General features: G+C 47.7%; 1 protein-coding gene across 1 annotated transcript in view; it reads left to right on the forward strand.

Annotated features, from left to right (window-relative positions):
• The window catches only part of RPS6KA6 (ribosomal protein S6 kinase A6), a 127,388-nt gene that overhangs the window by 15,791 nt on the left and 95,607 nt on the right, over positions 1-15,990 (forward strand). The window lies entirely within an intron of this gene.

Genomic DNA, 15,990 nt, shown 5'->3' on the forward strand with positions numbered 1-15,990 from the left:
GCCATTGGCTACAAGTGAAATGTACTCTGTAATGATCCAATAAGGATGCTCAATGGGATGCTAAGAATTCTGAGCCGATGCCAACTTTAGGCAAATGTCTGCAGCTTAGTGGCGGACTAGTCAGGTGCAAACTGAAAACATTTACATACAATTAGCATATCATTTGAATTAAGTTGAAACAATTAGCATCTCACTGACCATTCTTCTCCTATGCTAGGGCCTGTACACACTGCTGCGCTTGCGTTGCGTTTTTAAAAACGCAAGGTCTTTTGAAAAAGAATGAAAATCGTGATGACTTGTACACACTGGTGCGATGCGTTTTTAAAAAAACGCAAACGCAGTGCCTGCTGCGCTTTTTTAAGCGCAGCGCATGAAAAACGCATTAAAAAGCGCTTGCGTTTTTGCCTGCGTTTTTCAGAAGTCAGTATCCCAGAAGACTCTGCAATGTCCTGATTCCTGTTGAAATGTAAACTAGAAAAAAAAAAAGGATTCTTTAGCCAATCAGCAATTACAAGAAAAACGCAAACGCACAAAAAACGCAGGCAAAAGCGCATGCGTTTTTAAAACTACAGGCACTTTAAAAACGCATGCGCTTGCGTTTTTGCCTGCGTTTTTCAGTGTGTACAGGGAACCTAAACTGAGAAGGATATGGATTCTTCCTCTTAAAGGGAACCAGAGAGGATCAAGTATACATACCTGGGGCTTCCTCCAGCCCCATACGCACGGATCGCTCCCACGCCGCCATCCTCCGCTTCCTGGATCCGCCGGTACCGGGCCCGTCACTGCCGGCGGATGCGGCCAATTCTCCGCATCACAGGGGGCTATCTCCATACAGTTACGCGTGTGGCTGCCTACTGTGCAGCCGCATGCGTACGGGTATGGAGGGAGCCCCTGTGATGCGGAGAATTGGCCGCATCCGCCGGAAGTGACGGGCCCGGTACTGGCGGATCCAGGAAGCGGAGGATGGCGGCGTGGGAGCGATCCGTGCGTATAGGGCTGGAGGAAGCCCCAGGTATGTATAAAATCTTTTTCTATTTTAAAAATGCATTCCTCTCTGGTTCCCTTTAAAATAATACCAGTTGCCTGACTCTCCTGCTGATCCTGTGTCTCTAATACTTTTAGCCACAGCCCCTGAACAAGCATGCAGATCAGGTGCTCTGACTGACGTCAGACTGGATTAGCTGCATGCTTGTTTCAGGTGTGTGATTCAGCCACTACTGCAGACACAGAGATCAGCAGGACTGTTGTTTAAAAGGAAACCACCATATCGCTCTCAGTTAAGGTTGCGTTTAATAGACACCATTTGGTGGGGGAATTCATCGTGATTTGGTCTCAATGAATAGATTGTCAGTGTTCCCAGAATCCTCCTTGTCTGTAGGACAGGTTCTCTTGTGCGTTCAGCCAGAACTCCCACATTAGGCTTCACTTTTCTATTTCGGCCAATCCCCGGAGATCCCCGTCCTTACCGCAGCCATACTCCATCATGTGCAATCAGCGTAATGATCGCTTGTACAACGACGAACGAATGATATTGGCACGATGAGAAAATCCAACAGGACGGATCATATTGAACGACAATCTTTACAAAACTATAGTGTGTACAGTTATCTGCCGCGCACGATCGTTCTAAGGGTCAATGTGCCTGCGTTGGATTTTGCCCAGTTTCCATACTTCCTGTGTAGCGCGGCCCGTAACGATTGTTACATTACAAATTTCAAATAAACTTTTCTTGCAAGTTAACTATCATATATTTGTATTTATTGTAACCCCATGTTTGTGTTGTTTTTTTTTTAAATAAATATGTACGCAACATTTCCCTCTGATCGTTCTTTTCTGCGAGAACGATCGTTAAAATGTGTATGATGATTGCTGCATCCCATCGTTGCATTCCAATCGTTCCAATGTTGTTCGTCTGGTAACTATTGTTCCTTGTAAACAATCGTTATCGTAAGTGTGTACGTACCATAACTCTCCTCTGCCTGATTGCGTATGCATTGCCCACCCTTCACTATAGAAAGTGCATGATCTCAGCATGAGAAATACTGGCCAATCAGAAAGGAACAGAGGTGTGTAATTGGAAACCGGAGAGTAAAATGCTTCAGCCAATCAGGCTGCATTAGTGAAGTCTGAGGGGAAGTAGAGAAGCAAAAAAGGACAACCCAGCATGCCCTACAACTTCCTTTTTGTGTACCAAATTTTCTGTGTACCAAATAAGAGTCAGGTAAACTGGGGAATGATCATTTATACACAAGAAAAGTAATAGAGATTTTAATATTTGGATTGCCTAGTTAGCATCCTTATTACTTGTTTACCAGATAAAAATAAAGAATTCATTTTTTATTTTATGCCCGACAGTTACACTTTAAAACAGACCTCGAAGTGCCCAATCACCATGAGATGCGCGCCGCTGTAGTGTTTGCCGCCGTTGCTCCGTGCAGCGATCTGATGGTACATCTGTTTACATTACAGCGAATCTTCTTTATCATATGAGAGGTGTCTGATTTCTCAGGCAGCTGTGAGCTCCCCCTCCCTGATGACACGTGTGTGTGTGTGTGTGTGTGTGGGGGGGGGTTAATGACCTACGTGGGGGGGGGGGATCGCAGGTAAGAATGTGAGATATTTCTTCCGTTCCTATCGCTCATTAGCATTTATCAAAGTGCCGAAAAGGAGAAAAAAAATCTTCTGTAAACTGCAGAGCTGTGGAGCCTGTTGTCTTGCGCTGATGTTATCTCTGCTCAGAGCTTCTGCGCTGCGTCTAACTGACAAGACGGACGTCTCAGACAAAGGGAACTATTTATATACAGTACATCAGGCAACTGTAGATGGCAGCTATAGATCTGGCTTTCTCTGCTACAAACAAAGCAAAATAAAACGCATGACAAAATCTTCTTCCCTGTATGCCAAGCTGCTGCAGACATCGATCATAAGATCCTAAATTCATCCGATCCTTAAAGGACAACTGTAGTGAAAGGTTTATAGAGGCTGCCATATTGATTTCCTTTTAAACAATGCCAGTTGCCTGAATCACACACCAGGAACAAGCATGCAGCTAATCTTGTCAGATCTGACAATAATGTCAGAAACACCTGATCTGCTGCATGCTTGTTCAGGGGCTATGGCTAAAAGTATTAGAGGCAGAGGGTCAGCAGGGCTGCCAGGCAACTGGTATTGCTTAAAAGGAAATAAATATGGCAGCCTCCATATACCGTTCACTAAATTTGTCCTTTAAAGGGGTTCTGTAGCACTTTCTAAAAACAAAAACTGTTACCTGGGGCTTCTACCGGCCCCCTGCAGAAATCTTGTCCTGCGCCAGTCCTCAAGAATCCTCCATTCCCCACCGCGGGTCACATCCAATTATTCGTCTGACTAGACGAATGTCACTGCAGCTGCGTGGCCATGGCCGCATGCGTCCTCGCTTCCGCTTGCATCTCCAGGAGCTTACCGCGCAGGCGCAGTACGAGAAAAGACAAATTCTCGCCTGATCTCTGACCCCTTACCCTTATTCTGGAATAATCTCTGACCCCTTACCTTAGTGGTAGTAAAAGTGCAGTGAAACAATCGCTTTTTTTCTTCTGACACTTGCGAACATCCCAGAGTGAAGTCAGGTGATAATTGTGGTCTGTAAGATAAGCTGTTGTATATTTATACATCCAGTACTCATGGTGACAAAATTAGTTTCCTTCAAATTCAATTAATTAGTATTAGTCTGTATGATTTCACGCCAACATCAGGCCTGTGTGAAGGTAAAAGTCACTAAGCCGTGGCGCGACACTGAGACTGAGAACACCAGAATGTAAACCATGAGACGAACCGGCCGGTGATGGGCTTATGGACTGTGCCATGGCTGGTCACTGAGACTGAGGACACACAGGCCGGTGATGGGCTTATGGACTGTGCCATGGCTGGTCACTGAGACTGAGGTCACACAGGCCGTGGTGGGCTTATGGACTGTGCCATGGCTGGTCGCTGAGACTGAGGTCACACAGGCCGTGGTGGGCTTATGGACTGTGCCATGGCTGGTCGCTGAGACTGAGAACACACAGGCCGGTGATGGGCTTACGTACTGTGCCATGGCTGGTCACTGAGACTGAGGTCACACAGGCCGTGGTGGGCTTATGGACTGTGCCATGGCTGGTCGCTGAGACTGAGAACACACAGGCTGGTGATGGGCTTATGGACTGTGCCATGGCTGGTCGCTGAGACTGAGGACACACAGGCCAGTGATGGGCTTATGGACTGTGCCATGGCTGGTCGCTGAGACTGAGGACACACAGGCGGTGATGGGCTTATGGACTGTGCCATGGCTGGTCGCTGAGACTGAGGATACACAGGCCGGGATGGGCTTATGGACTGTGCCATGGCTGGTCGCTGAGACTGAGGACACACAGGCCGGTGATGGGCTTATGGACTGTGCCATGGCTGGTCACTGAGACTGAGGACACACAGGCCGGGATGGGCTTATGGACTGTGCCATGGCTGGTCACTGAGACTGAGGACACACAGGCCGGTGATGGGCTTATGGACTGTGCCATAGCTGGTCACTGAGACTGAGGTCACACAGGCTGGTGATGGGCTCATGGACTGTGCCATGGCTGGTCGCTGAGACTGAGGACACACAGGCCGGTGATGGTTTATGGACTGTGCCATGGCTGGTCGCTGAGACTGAGGACACACAGGCCGGGATGGGCTTATGGACTGTGCCATGGCTGGTCACTGAGACTGAGGACACACAGGCCGGGATGGGCTTATGGACTGTGCCATGGCTGGTCACTGAGACTGAGGACACACAGGCCGGTGATGGGCTTATGGACTGTGCCATGGCTGGTCACTGAGACTGAGGACACACAGGCCGGTGATGGGCTTATGTACTCTGCCATGGCTGGTCACTGAGACTGAGGACACACAGGCCATTGATGGGCTTATGGACTGTGCCATGGCTGGTCACTTATACTGAGGACACACAGGCAGGTGATGGGCTTATGGACTGTGCCATGGCTGGTCACTGAGACTGAGGACACAAAGGCTGGTGATGGGCTTATGGACTGTGCTATGGCTGTTCACTGAGACTGAGGAAACACAGGCCGGTGATGGGCTTATGGGCTTTGCCATGGCTGGTCACTGAGACTGAGGACACACAGGCCGGTGATGGGCGTATGGACTGTGCCATGGCTGGTCACCGAGACTGAGGACACACAGGCCGGTGATGGGCTTATGGACTGTGCCATGGCTGGTCACCGAGACTGAGGACACACAGGACTTTGATGGGCTTATGGGCTGTGCCATGGCTGGTCACCGAGACTGAGGACACACAGGCCTTTGATGGGCTTATGGACTGTGCCATGGCTGGTCGCTGAGACTGAGGACACACAGGTTGATCATGGGCTTATGGACTGTGCCATGGCTTGTCGCTGAGACTGAGGTCACACAGGCCGTGGTGGGCTTATGGACTGTGCCATGGCTGGTCGCTGAGACTGAGAACACACAGGCCGGTGATGGGCTTACGGACTGTGCCATGGCTGGTCACTGAGACTGAGGTCACACAGGCCGTGGTGGGCTTATGGACTGTGCCATGGCTGGTCGCTGAGACTGAGAACACACAGGCCGGTGATGGGCTTATGGACTGTGCCATGGCTGGTCGCTGAGACTGAGGACACACAGGCCAGTGATGGGCTTATGGACTGTGCCATGGCTGGTCGCTGAGACTGAGGACACACAGGCCGGTGATGGGCTTATGGACTGTGCCATGGCTGGTCACTGAGACTGAGGACACACAGGCCGGGATGGGCTTATGGACTGTGCCATGGCTGGTCGCTGAGACTGAGGACACACAGGCCGGTGATGGGCTTATGGACTGTGCCATGGCTGGTCACTGAGACTGAGGACACACAGGCCGGGATGGGCTTATGGACTGTGCCATGGCTGGTCACTGAGACTGAGGACACACAGGCCGGTGATGGGCTTATGGACTGTGCCATGGCTGGTCACTGAGACTGAGGTCACACAGGCTGGTGATGGGCTCATGGACTGTGCCATGGCTGGTCGCTGAGACTGAGGACACACAGGCCGGTGATGGTTTATGGACTGTGCCATGGCTGGTCGCTGAGACTGAGCACACACAGGCCGGTGATGGGCTTATGTACTCTGCCATGGCTGGTCACTGAGACTGAGGACACACAGGCCATTGAGGGCTTATGGACTGTGCCATGGCTGGTCACTTATAGTGAGGACACACAGGCAGGTGATGGGCTTATGGACTGTGCCATGGCTGGTCACTGAGACTGAGGACACACAGGCCGGTGAAGGGCTTATGGACTGTTCCATGGCTGGTCACTGAGACTGAGGACACAAAGGCTGGTGATGGGCTTATGGACTGTGCTATGGCTGTTCACTGAGACTGAGGACACACAGGCCGGTGATGGGCGTATGGACTGTGCCATGGCTGGTCACCGAGACTGAGGACACACAGGCCGGTGATGGGCTTATGGACTGTGCCATGGCTGGTCACCGAGACTGAGGACACACAGGCCTTTGATGGGCTTATGGGCTGTGCCATGGCTGGTCACCGAGACTGAGGACACACAGGCCTTTGATGGGCTTATGGACTGTGCCATGGCTGGTCGCTGAGACTGAGGACACACAGGTTGATCATGGGCTTATGGACTGTGCCATGGCTTGTCGCTGAGACTGAGGTCACACAGGCCGTGGTGGGCTTATGGACTGTGCCATGGCTGGTCGCTGAGACTGAGAACACACAGGCCGGTGATGGGCTTATGGACTGTGCCATGGCTTGTCGCTGAGACTGAGGACACCCAGGCCGGGATGGGCTTATAAACTGTGCCATGGCTGGTCACTGAGACTGAGGACACACAGGCTGGGATGGGCTTATGGACTGTGCCATGGCTGGTCACTGAGACTGAGGACACACAGGCCGGGATGGGCTTATGGACTGTGCCATGGCTGGTCACTGAGACTGAGGACACACAGGCCGGTGATGGGCTTATGGACTGTGCCATGGCTGGTCACCGAGACTGAGGACACACAGGCCTTTGATGGGCTTATGGGCTGTGCCATGGCTGGTCGCTGAGACTGAGGACACACAGGCCGGTGATGGGCTTATGGACTGTGTCATCAGCATTTCACGTCTGTACACTAGGAGGAAAGGTGGACAGATACATTGCAGGATATACAGTCTGTCCAATCTATGAATCAGTAGAGACGATTGTAGGTTGGAGCTCCTATGACACCAGCTAGAGCAATAAGAAATCAGAATAAAATCACAGCGTTTGTGTTTGTGTAGGTAGCTCGTCTTGTATCTGTATGTGTCTCTGTTTGGCAGCAGGGAGAGAACTGGCACAAGGTGGCAGCAGTGAGAGAAAAAACATCATGGCCCATCTGCAATACATTTTTTCATCCAAGTGATCTCCTATGAGGTCATTTTCATCTTCTCTTTTAAATAACTTTTAAGACTTTTACAATTGAAACAAATGCCCAAAAGATGGTAAACAAGTTCTATCAATTTTATTTGGAGTATATTCTTGCTTGCTGCTGGTTTAAAATACTTTTTATGGCAAAGTGTGAAAATATCTCCTAGGAGAAAAGTTAGGAGAAAAAGCGAATCGCATATGGGCCCAGGCGGCAGAGAGACTTGGCACCAGGTGGCGGTGGGAGAAATGGCACCAGGTGGCAGAGAGACTTGGCACCAGGTGGCGGTGGGAGAAATGACACCAGGTGGCAGAGAGACTTGGCACCAGGTGGCGGTGGGAGAAATGGCACCAGGTGGCAGAGAGACTTGGCACCAGGTGGTGGTGGGAGAAATGGCACCAGGTGGCAGAGAGACTTGGCACCAGGTGGCGGTGGGAGAAATGGCACCAGGTGGCAGAGAGACTTGGCACCAGGTGGTGGTGGGAGAAATGGCACCAGGTGGCAGAGAGACTTGGCACCAGGTGGTGGTGGGAGAAATGGCACCAGGTGGCAGAGAGACTTGGCACCAGGTGGCGGTGGGAGAAATGGCACCAGGTGGCAGAGAGACTTGGCACCAGGTGGCGGTGGGAGAAATGACACCAGGTGGCAGAGAGACTTGGCACCAGGTGGCGGTGGGAGAAATGGCACCAGGTGGCAGAGAGACTTGGCACCAGGTGGTGGTGGGAGAAATGGCACCAGGTGGCAGAGAGACTTGGCACCAGGTGGTGGTGGGAGAAATGGCACCAGGTGGCAGAGAGACTTGGCACCAGGTGGTGGTGGGAGAAATGGCACCAGGTGGCAGAGAGACTTGGCACCAGGTGGTGGTGGGAGAAATGGCACCAGGTGGCAGAGAGACTTGGCACCAGGTGGCGGTGGGAGAAATGGCACCAGGTGGCAGAGAGACTTGGCATCAGGTGGCGGTGGGAGAAATGGCACCAGGTGGCAGAGAGACTTGGCATCAGGTGGCGGAGGGAGAAATGGCACCAGGTGGCAGAGAGACTTGGCATCAGGTGGCGGAGGGAGAAATGGCACCAGGCGGCAGAGAGACTTGGCACCAGGTGGCGGTGGGAGAAATGGCACAGTTCTATTGTTCTGGTTTCTCCTAATTTCACCAGGTGATTTGGAGCTTTGTGTGGCCTGTATCAGTGTGAGGTGTGGATGGCTATAGCTCCATTGCAGGAGAAGTAGAGGTGTTCTATTGTAGAGAGACAGAACTACCATGAGTTCTGTAGAGGGAGGAACCGGACAAAATGTCTCCCCTACTGATAAAGATTTGGCAAGTATACTTAAACTCGATACCCGAAGTGACATGTGACATGATGAGATAGACATGGGTATGTACAGTGCCGTTTTATTTTTTTTTCTTTCTCTGCCTGAAAGAGTTAAATATCAGGTATGTAAGTGGCTGACTCAGTCCTGACTCAGACAGGAAGTGATTACAGTGTGACCCTCACTGAAATAGAATAGAAATTCCAACTATAAAACACTTTCCTAGCAGAAAATGGCTTCTGAGAGCAAGAAAGAGGTAAACAGGGGAATTTCTTATCAGTGAGAGTCACACTGTAGTCACTTTCTGTCTGAGTCAGGACTGAGTCAGCCACTTACATACCTGATATTTAACTCTTTCAGGCAGAGAAAAAAAAAAAGGAACACAGCATAGTTATCTGTGTGCTAGGCACTGTACATACACATGTCTATCTCATCATGTCACATGTCACTTCGGGTATCCTTTAAAGAGGAGCTGTTAGGTATAAGGTCTCAGAGAAAATAAACACATATATCAGTAGCTAAAGATTGGCTGTACTTACATTACATATGCATTTCACTGTCCACGTTTGGATTTCACAGAATTTGTATATAGTATATGCAGAGATAGATGCTCCTGACAGCTCATGGCAGGCTCCATGTTTTTCTGTCAAATGTGTCGTCATGTCCTGCCTGCTTCCTGATCACAGAAAAGCTCGTACTGAATAACACAGTGTGCAGTGAATATTAATGAGCCATGTGGCTAGGAACAATAGCTGACTCCTGCAGTGTACTCTGCCCAGAGATTTATCAGTGCTACGCGCTGGACTGATTACAAGCTGCTGTAACGTCTCATTAGCAGCCGAGGGGAGGGCCCCAGAATGCTTTGCAGTATAGTATGCGGCTTGTGTCCTCTTGGGTCTATAACAGCTTTGCTGATAAGCACACATCAAAGGTAACTGAGATTTTTATCTTCACTAATGGCTTTTTGGCTTCCTTCTAAACTGTTTAACACAGGAGAATAGAGGTTTAAATTAGCTTCTGCCGGCGGATCGTTGGTAACCAGTCTTATCACCCGAACGATAGTCTGTACACACGTCGGATTTGACACGAAAACGTCCGAACGACGGAACGTTCAAACGACGGGTTGTTCGCTAAAATCCGACGTGTGTATGGGCCTTTACTCTTTAAAAAAAAATCCAGGTGGGCATACATGGTGCAATCAAATTGTTGGATTCTTATGATCAATCAAATGATTGAATAGTAAAATCCAGCAAAACTGTTTTGAGAGGTGAAGACAAGTATGGCCATCCAATATACCATTATTTCCTGTGCTTAGAAAGTGCTGATCGGAGCAGGATCATCCAACAGGCAACCTAGGCAGGTGCCTGGGGCCTAGTGGGTGTCAAGCGGCCCACCTGCCAACTTCCCTGACCTCTGTCCACGTTAGCTTGCCAAAAGGCCCACAAGGGGGTACCAAATTTACTACCTCGCCTAGGACCCCGTCTCTGGTGCTGATATCTTGTACAGCAAATCGAGTATTATTATTACCAATATATTTTAATATTATTATGGGATATCTTCCTACCAAATAAACATTTTCACCTCGGTGGAAATGTGGGCACACTGCCCCAACCTGCTTTCTACGTAGCTGGCAGTCAGTCGGAGTTTCCCATGTTCCTATAAATAGTTATGTGGGAGTTAATTCCTGAGGTCATGCTATAGAGAGCTGCCTCCGTGATCACATCCGGACAGCAGGTGTACCGCCGATAGCATCCGCTCGAGCCCTCACCTTCACACGTCGGCTATTTTCAGCCGATAGTGTCTGCTCGAGCCCTCACCTTCACACGTCGGCTATTTTCAGCCGATAGTGTCCGCTCGGCCCTCACCTTCACACTTCGGCTATTTTCAGCCAATAGTGTCTGCTGGAGCCCTCACCTTCACACGTCGGCTATTTTCAGTCGATAGCGTCCGCTTGGCCCTCACCTTCACAAGTCGGCGATTTTTAGCCGATAGCATCCGCTTGACCCTCACCTTCACACGTCGGCCATTTTTGGCCGATAACTTCCACTCGGCCCTCACCCTTGCACATCGGCTATTTTTAGCCGATAGCATCCGCTTGGCAATAACACGTCGGCTATTTTTAGCAGATAGTGTCCGCTCGTCCTTCACATGTCGGCTATTTTTAGCTGATAGCGTCCGCTCGGCCCTCACCTTTACACGTCGGCTATTTTTAGGTGATAGCGTCCGCTCGGCCCTCACCTTCACATGTCAGCTATTTTTAGCCCGTCTTTGAACTTGTGCAGACATATTCTTATATCTCCTTAGTCACAGATCCCAGGAAAATGACATACATGAGGCTTTGGGTGTATCCAGTGTGTCGGCGTTGTTCAGGGAGAGGAGGAGTAGATACTTGGAACGGTTACAGGGCCGCACTTCCCCTGGCTTGCTGAGATCGCGCTGAGACGGGTTCCCCGACAGGTGGGTGATCAATCGATAGACCTCGTTCAGCCGCGGCTGCCTCTCTCCGGGATTCACTACCTCAGGTTGTTGTCAGTGCGCTTTGCTGCTCGTTCGAAGCTTTTAGGACTGGAATAATTTTCCCTGCTTTTGCTATTCCATCCGATGGAATAATTAACTTTTTATATGCCACAAGAGGGATTGCAGGTTTGTTTTAATCAGTCGTAGGCCTGGGAGCCGCTAGTGGCCTTCCAGCAGAGATTTATGCTTTCTAGGAATTGCGATTCAAAAACGCTTGGCATACTGGAAGTAAGGAGCGCAGTAGCGATTACTTAAAGGGGCACTACAGCGAAAAGCTGTAAAATATGTGCAAACATATAGAAATAAGATGTACATTTTTTTTCCAGAGTAAAATGAGCCATAAATGACTTTTCTCCTATGTTGCTGTCACTTACAGTAGGCAGTAGAAATCTGACAGAAGTGACAGGTTTTGGACTAGTCCATCTCTTCATGGGGGATTCTCAGGGATATATTTATTTTCAAAAGCACTTAGTGAATAACAGTTGCTCTGTCCAACTGCCAAAAACTGTGTAGGGAGCAGGGAAGCCGGCCAGCATCATTGCTTAAATCCTTTTTCGGGAATATTTTGATAAAGAATAAAAGCCTTGCTGAGAATCCCGTATGAAGAGATTGACTATTCCAAAACCTGTCAGTTCTGTCAGATTTTTACTGCCTACTGTAAGTGACAGCAACATAGGAGAAAAGTAATTTATGGCTCATTTTACTCTTGAAAAAATGTACTTATTTGTATATGTTTGCACATTTTAAATTTTCCAAGTTTTCCCTGTAGTGCTCCTTTAAGGGCTCATTCACACTTGCATGCGCTGCTGTCAGTCGTGACGCACCGCACATATTTTCCGCAATGCATGATCCATAGACTTTCATGTTACCATTCTCACTATAGCGTGTGTTGTAACGCGGCCGGGAACATCCCTAGTGCGTGACGTGCGTATCTTCCCATCGTGGTCGATTGCATTGAAGCCGACCACGTATGTCATTTAGCGCACTGCGACGCATGCTTCTGTGCATTGCAGTACACACACAGTCGCCTTCCTACAAGCATTACTCCACTGTGAGTGAGCCCTAAGGGAGAGCAGAGCTCAAAATCACTCCGGAAAGCTTTCCATTTTTATGTGGCAAAATAGATCTCAAAATAGGTAGTGTTTTTGAGTGTTTTGCAATTGTAAGTGGGCCGCAGACTACAGTATAGTGTTTTTAACATGAGCATTTTTAAAGGGGAACTGAAGAGAGAGGTATATAAAGGGTGCCATGTTTATTTCCTTTTAAGCAATACCAGTTGCCTGGCAGCCCTGCTGATCCTCTGTCTCTAATACTATTAGCCATAGCCCCTGAACAAGCATGCAGCAGATCAGGTGTTTCAGACTCTAAAGTCAGATCTGACAAGACTAGCTGCATGCTTGTTTCTGGTGTTATTCAGATACTACTGCAGAGAAATAGACCAGCAGGGCTGCCAGGCAACTGGTATTGATTAAAAGGAAATAAATATGGCAGCCTCCGTATACCTCTTACTTCAGTTCCACTTTAAGATCATTTGTAGTTTTTTGTATGTTTGTGTGTGTGTATATATGTGTGTATGTATATATATATATATATATATATATATATATGTATATATGTATGTATATATATATATATATATATATATATATATATATATATATATATATATATATATATATATATATATATATGTATATATATATATATATATATGTTATATATATATATATATATATATATGTTATATATATATATGTTATATATATAACTTTTAGTGTTCATACATAAACTGCACTCTGTTTTACTAATAATTTGTAATCGCATTAATCCATTTAGTAGTGGTTGTAGCTAAAGTTAGCCATACACTTAAAGGTCAACTGGAGCGAGAAGAATATGTAGGCTGCCATATTTAATTCCTTTTGAACAATACCAGTTGCCTGGCTCATCTATTTGGCTGCAGCAGTGTCACACCAGAAACAAGCATGCAGCTAATCTTGTCAGATCTGATAATAATGTTAGAAACACCTGATCTGCTGCATGCTTGTTCAGGGTCTGCGGCTAAAAGTATTAGACGGAGGATCAGCAGAGCTGCCAGGCAACTGTTATTGCTTAACAGGAAATACATATGGCAGCCTCCTAATCCCTCTCAGTTCAGTTGTCCTTTAATGTGCTCATTCATTACTAAATTTTCTCTTATGATCGACCAAACCATTCGAACATTTGATTGGATTAAGGAAGAATCGATTATGTTCTGCTTGATCAATGGAAATTGGCCAATATCTGGTCGAATCAACCAATTTGTCTGATCGGGCAGGATCAGGGCCGGATTTACCATAAGGCACTATAGGCACGAGCCTACAGGCGCCTGATGATGGAGGGGCGGCTCACTCCCCTCCCTGAGCTCCTCCCTCTCTTATTCCCTATGCAGAGTCCTGATGAGGGCAGGAGGGAAATGAGATGTTACTCACCCTGCTCTCGGCATTCCACTGACGAGCTCTCCCTTCAGTCAGGGGCACCTCTAGCTACTTAATACTGAGGGTACCTCTGGCTACCTAATACTAAGGGACAAGTGTAGCTACCTATGACAGGCAAGGGAAGTGGAGAAGTGACAGCTGGGACAGCCAGCATGCTTGCGGTGCGGTTCGGCGGGTGTTTGTAGGTGCATGGAGGGCAGAGTCTAGGATGCCAGGACATCTGTGCCTATAGCTCCTGTGATGTAAATCCGGGCCTGGACAGGATGGAAGATATTGGTCGATCAGAAAGGAATCGGCTACGGTTCTCACGAGTTTGATGGACACAGAATCGATTTTTTAGTATGAAGGCACAACATCATTCAGATCAGTAGTGAAGGAGCATTGCATGGGATCTCGCTTGTAGCATGTGGGCCTCTAGTCAATCGACTTTTAATCAACTACGCTGTGGTTTATCGCCCCAATAAAGTCAACTACTTATTTGCTTGATAGGAAATCAGGTAATGTATGGCTGGCTTTTCAGATTGCTACCCAATGAGATCACAATCTGATCAATGAGAGGTTTTTTAAGGAAAAGGTTCCTAGCAGATGAATTCAAATCTGCATGGAAATTAACAAGAAAATGAATGAGTTTATATCTTAAAGTGTACCCAGAGTGGTAATATTAGCTTCCCTCCATCCTAACAATGAACTGTAGTAAAAATAACATTGAATATATTTGCTGATTGTCTACAGTATTCATTTATAAATGATTTAGTCCGTGTTTGCTCATTGTAAGATTTACATTCTGGAATGTATCACTGGTGGTGACATATTTTGTCCTGCCAGGTGTTCTGTACAGAATGTTCATTACTGAGAGTTCTATGCACACAGGGGGAGATACTGCTTGCTTGGCAGTCGGAAAGCCATTATTTCCCACAATGCAACGAGGTTCACAGACAGCAAACTGTCAGGACCATGGTCCTGACATCACACTGTGGGAGGGGTTTCACCACAATATCAGCCATACAGAGCCCCCTGATGATCTGTTGGAGAAAAGGAAAAGCTTTCTCATGGGAAAGGGGGTATCAGCTACTGATTGGGATGAAGTTCAATAATGAGTTAAAGGGACCTCGAGGTGAGAGGGACACGGAGGCTGACCTGTTTATTTCCCTTTAATTAATGTACGTTGCCTGGCTGTCCTGATGATCCTCTGCCTCTGATATTTTAAGCCATAGCCCATGTTCAAGCATGCAGATCAGGTGCTCTGACTGAAGTCAGACTGGATTAGCTGCATGTTTGTTTCAGGTGTGTGATTCAGCCAGTATTGCAGCCAAAGAGATCGGCAGGACTGCCAGGTAACTGGTATTGTTCAAAAGGAAATAAATATGGCAGCCTCCATAGTTTTCACACCTCAGGTTTTTTTTAAAGTTCCTCTTAAAGAGAAACTCCAACCTAGAATTGAACTTTATCCCAATCAGTAGCTGATACCCCCTTTTACATGAGAAATATAATGCTTTTCACAAACAGACCATCAGGGGGCGCTGTATGACTGATTTTGTGCTGAAACCCCTCCCACAAGAAGCTCTGAGTACCGCGGTACTCTGGGCAAACTGCCACAATGTAACAATGTTCACAGACAGGAATTAGCTGTTTACAGCTGTCTCTAACAGCCAGAACAGCTAGGAGCAGCTCCATAACCTGCCCACAGTAACAATGTCACCATGTAATACATGTCAGAATGTAAATCGGGGAGAGGAAAGATTTTACAATGAGCAAACACTGACTAAATCATTTATACATAATTATGGTAAAAATGAAGCACTTTTTTTTACTACATTATTTTCACTGGAGTTCCTCTTTAAAGGTTGGGAAAAAAAGCTAAGATTAACTGTTTAACGACTGCTTAACGCCGATCGGCGCGAGCAGCGCAGCAGCCTCAGGACCACTAGGGGCGGAGATTGCAGGGGATTCCGCACGCCTAAGCTCCGCTCCATCATCAGCCTCCCAGCGGCAATCGTCTCTAGGGACTGGCAGACGCCGAAACCGCCATCTAATAACACTGTACAGCGCTGCGATCTAAGGCAGCGCTGTACTGGGGACAGCCGTGTGACACGGCTGTCCCCCTGGGTGGCAGAAAAGTGATGGCTGAAGCCTATGACAGCCGGTCACGCTGATTGGCTGGCGGGGGGAGGGAGGGCTATAAAAATAAAGAAGAAAAGACCAAATTTATTTAAAAATAAAACTAATAACTATTTATAAAAGTAAATAAATAAACATCCTGGGAGCGATT

This window comes from Hyperolius riggenbachi, chromosome 8 (genome assembly GCF_040937935.1).
Source record: "Hyperolius riggenbachi isolate aHypRig1 chromosome 8, aHypRig1.pri, whole genome shotgun sequence".
NCBI lineage: Eukaryota > Metazoa > Chordata > Amphibia > Anura > Hyperoliidae > Hyperolius > Hyperolius riggenbachi.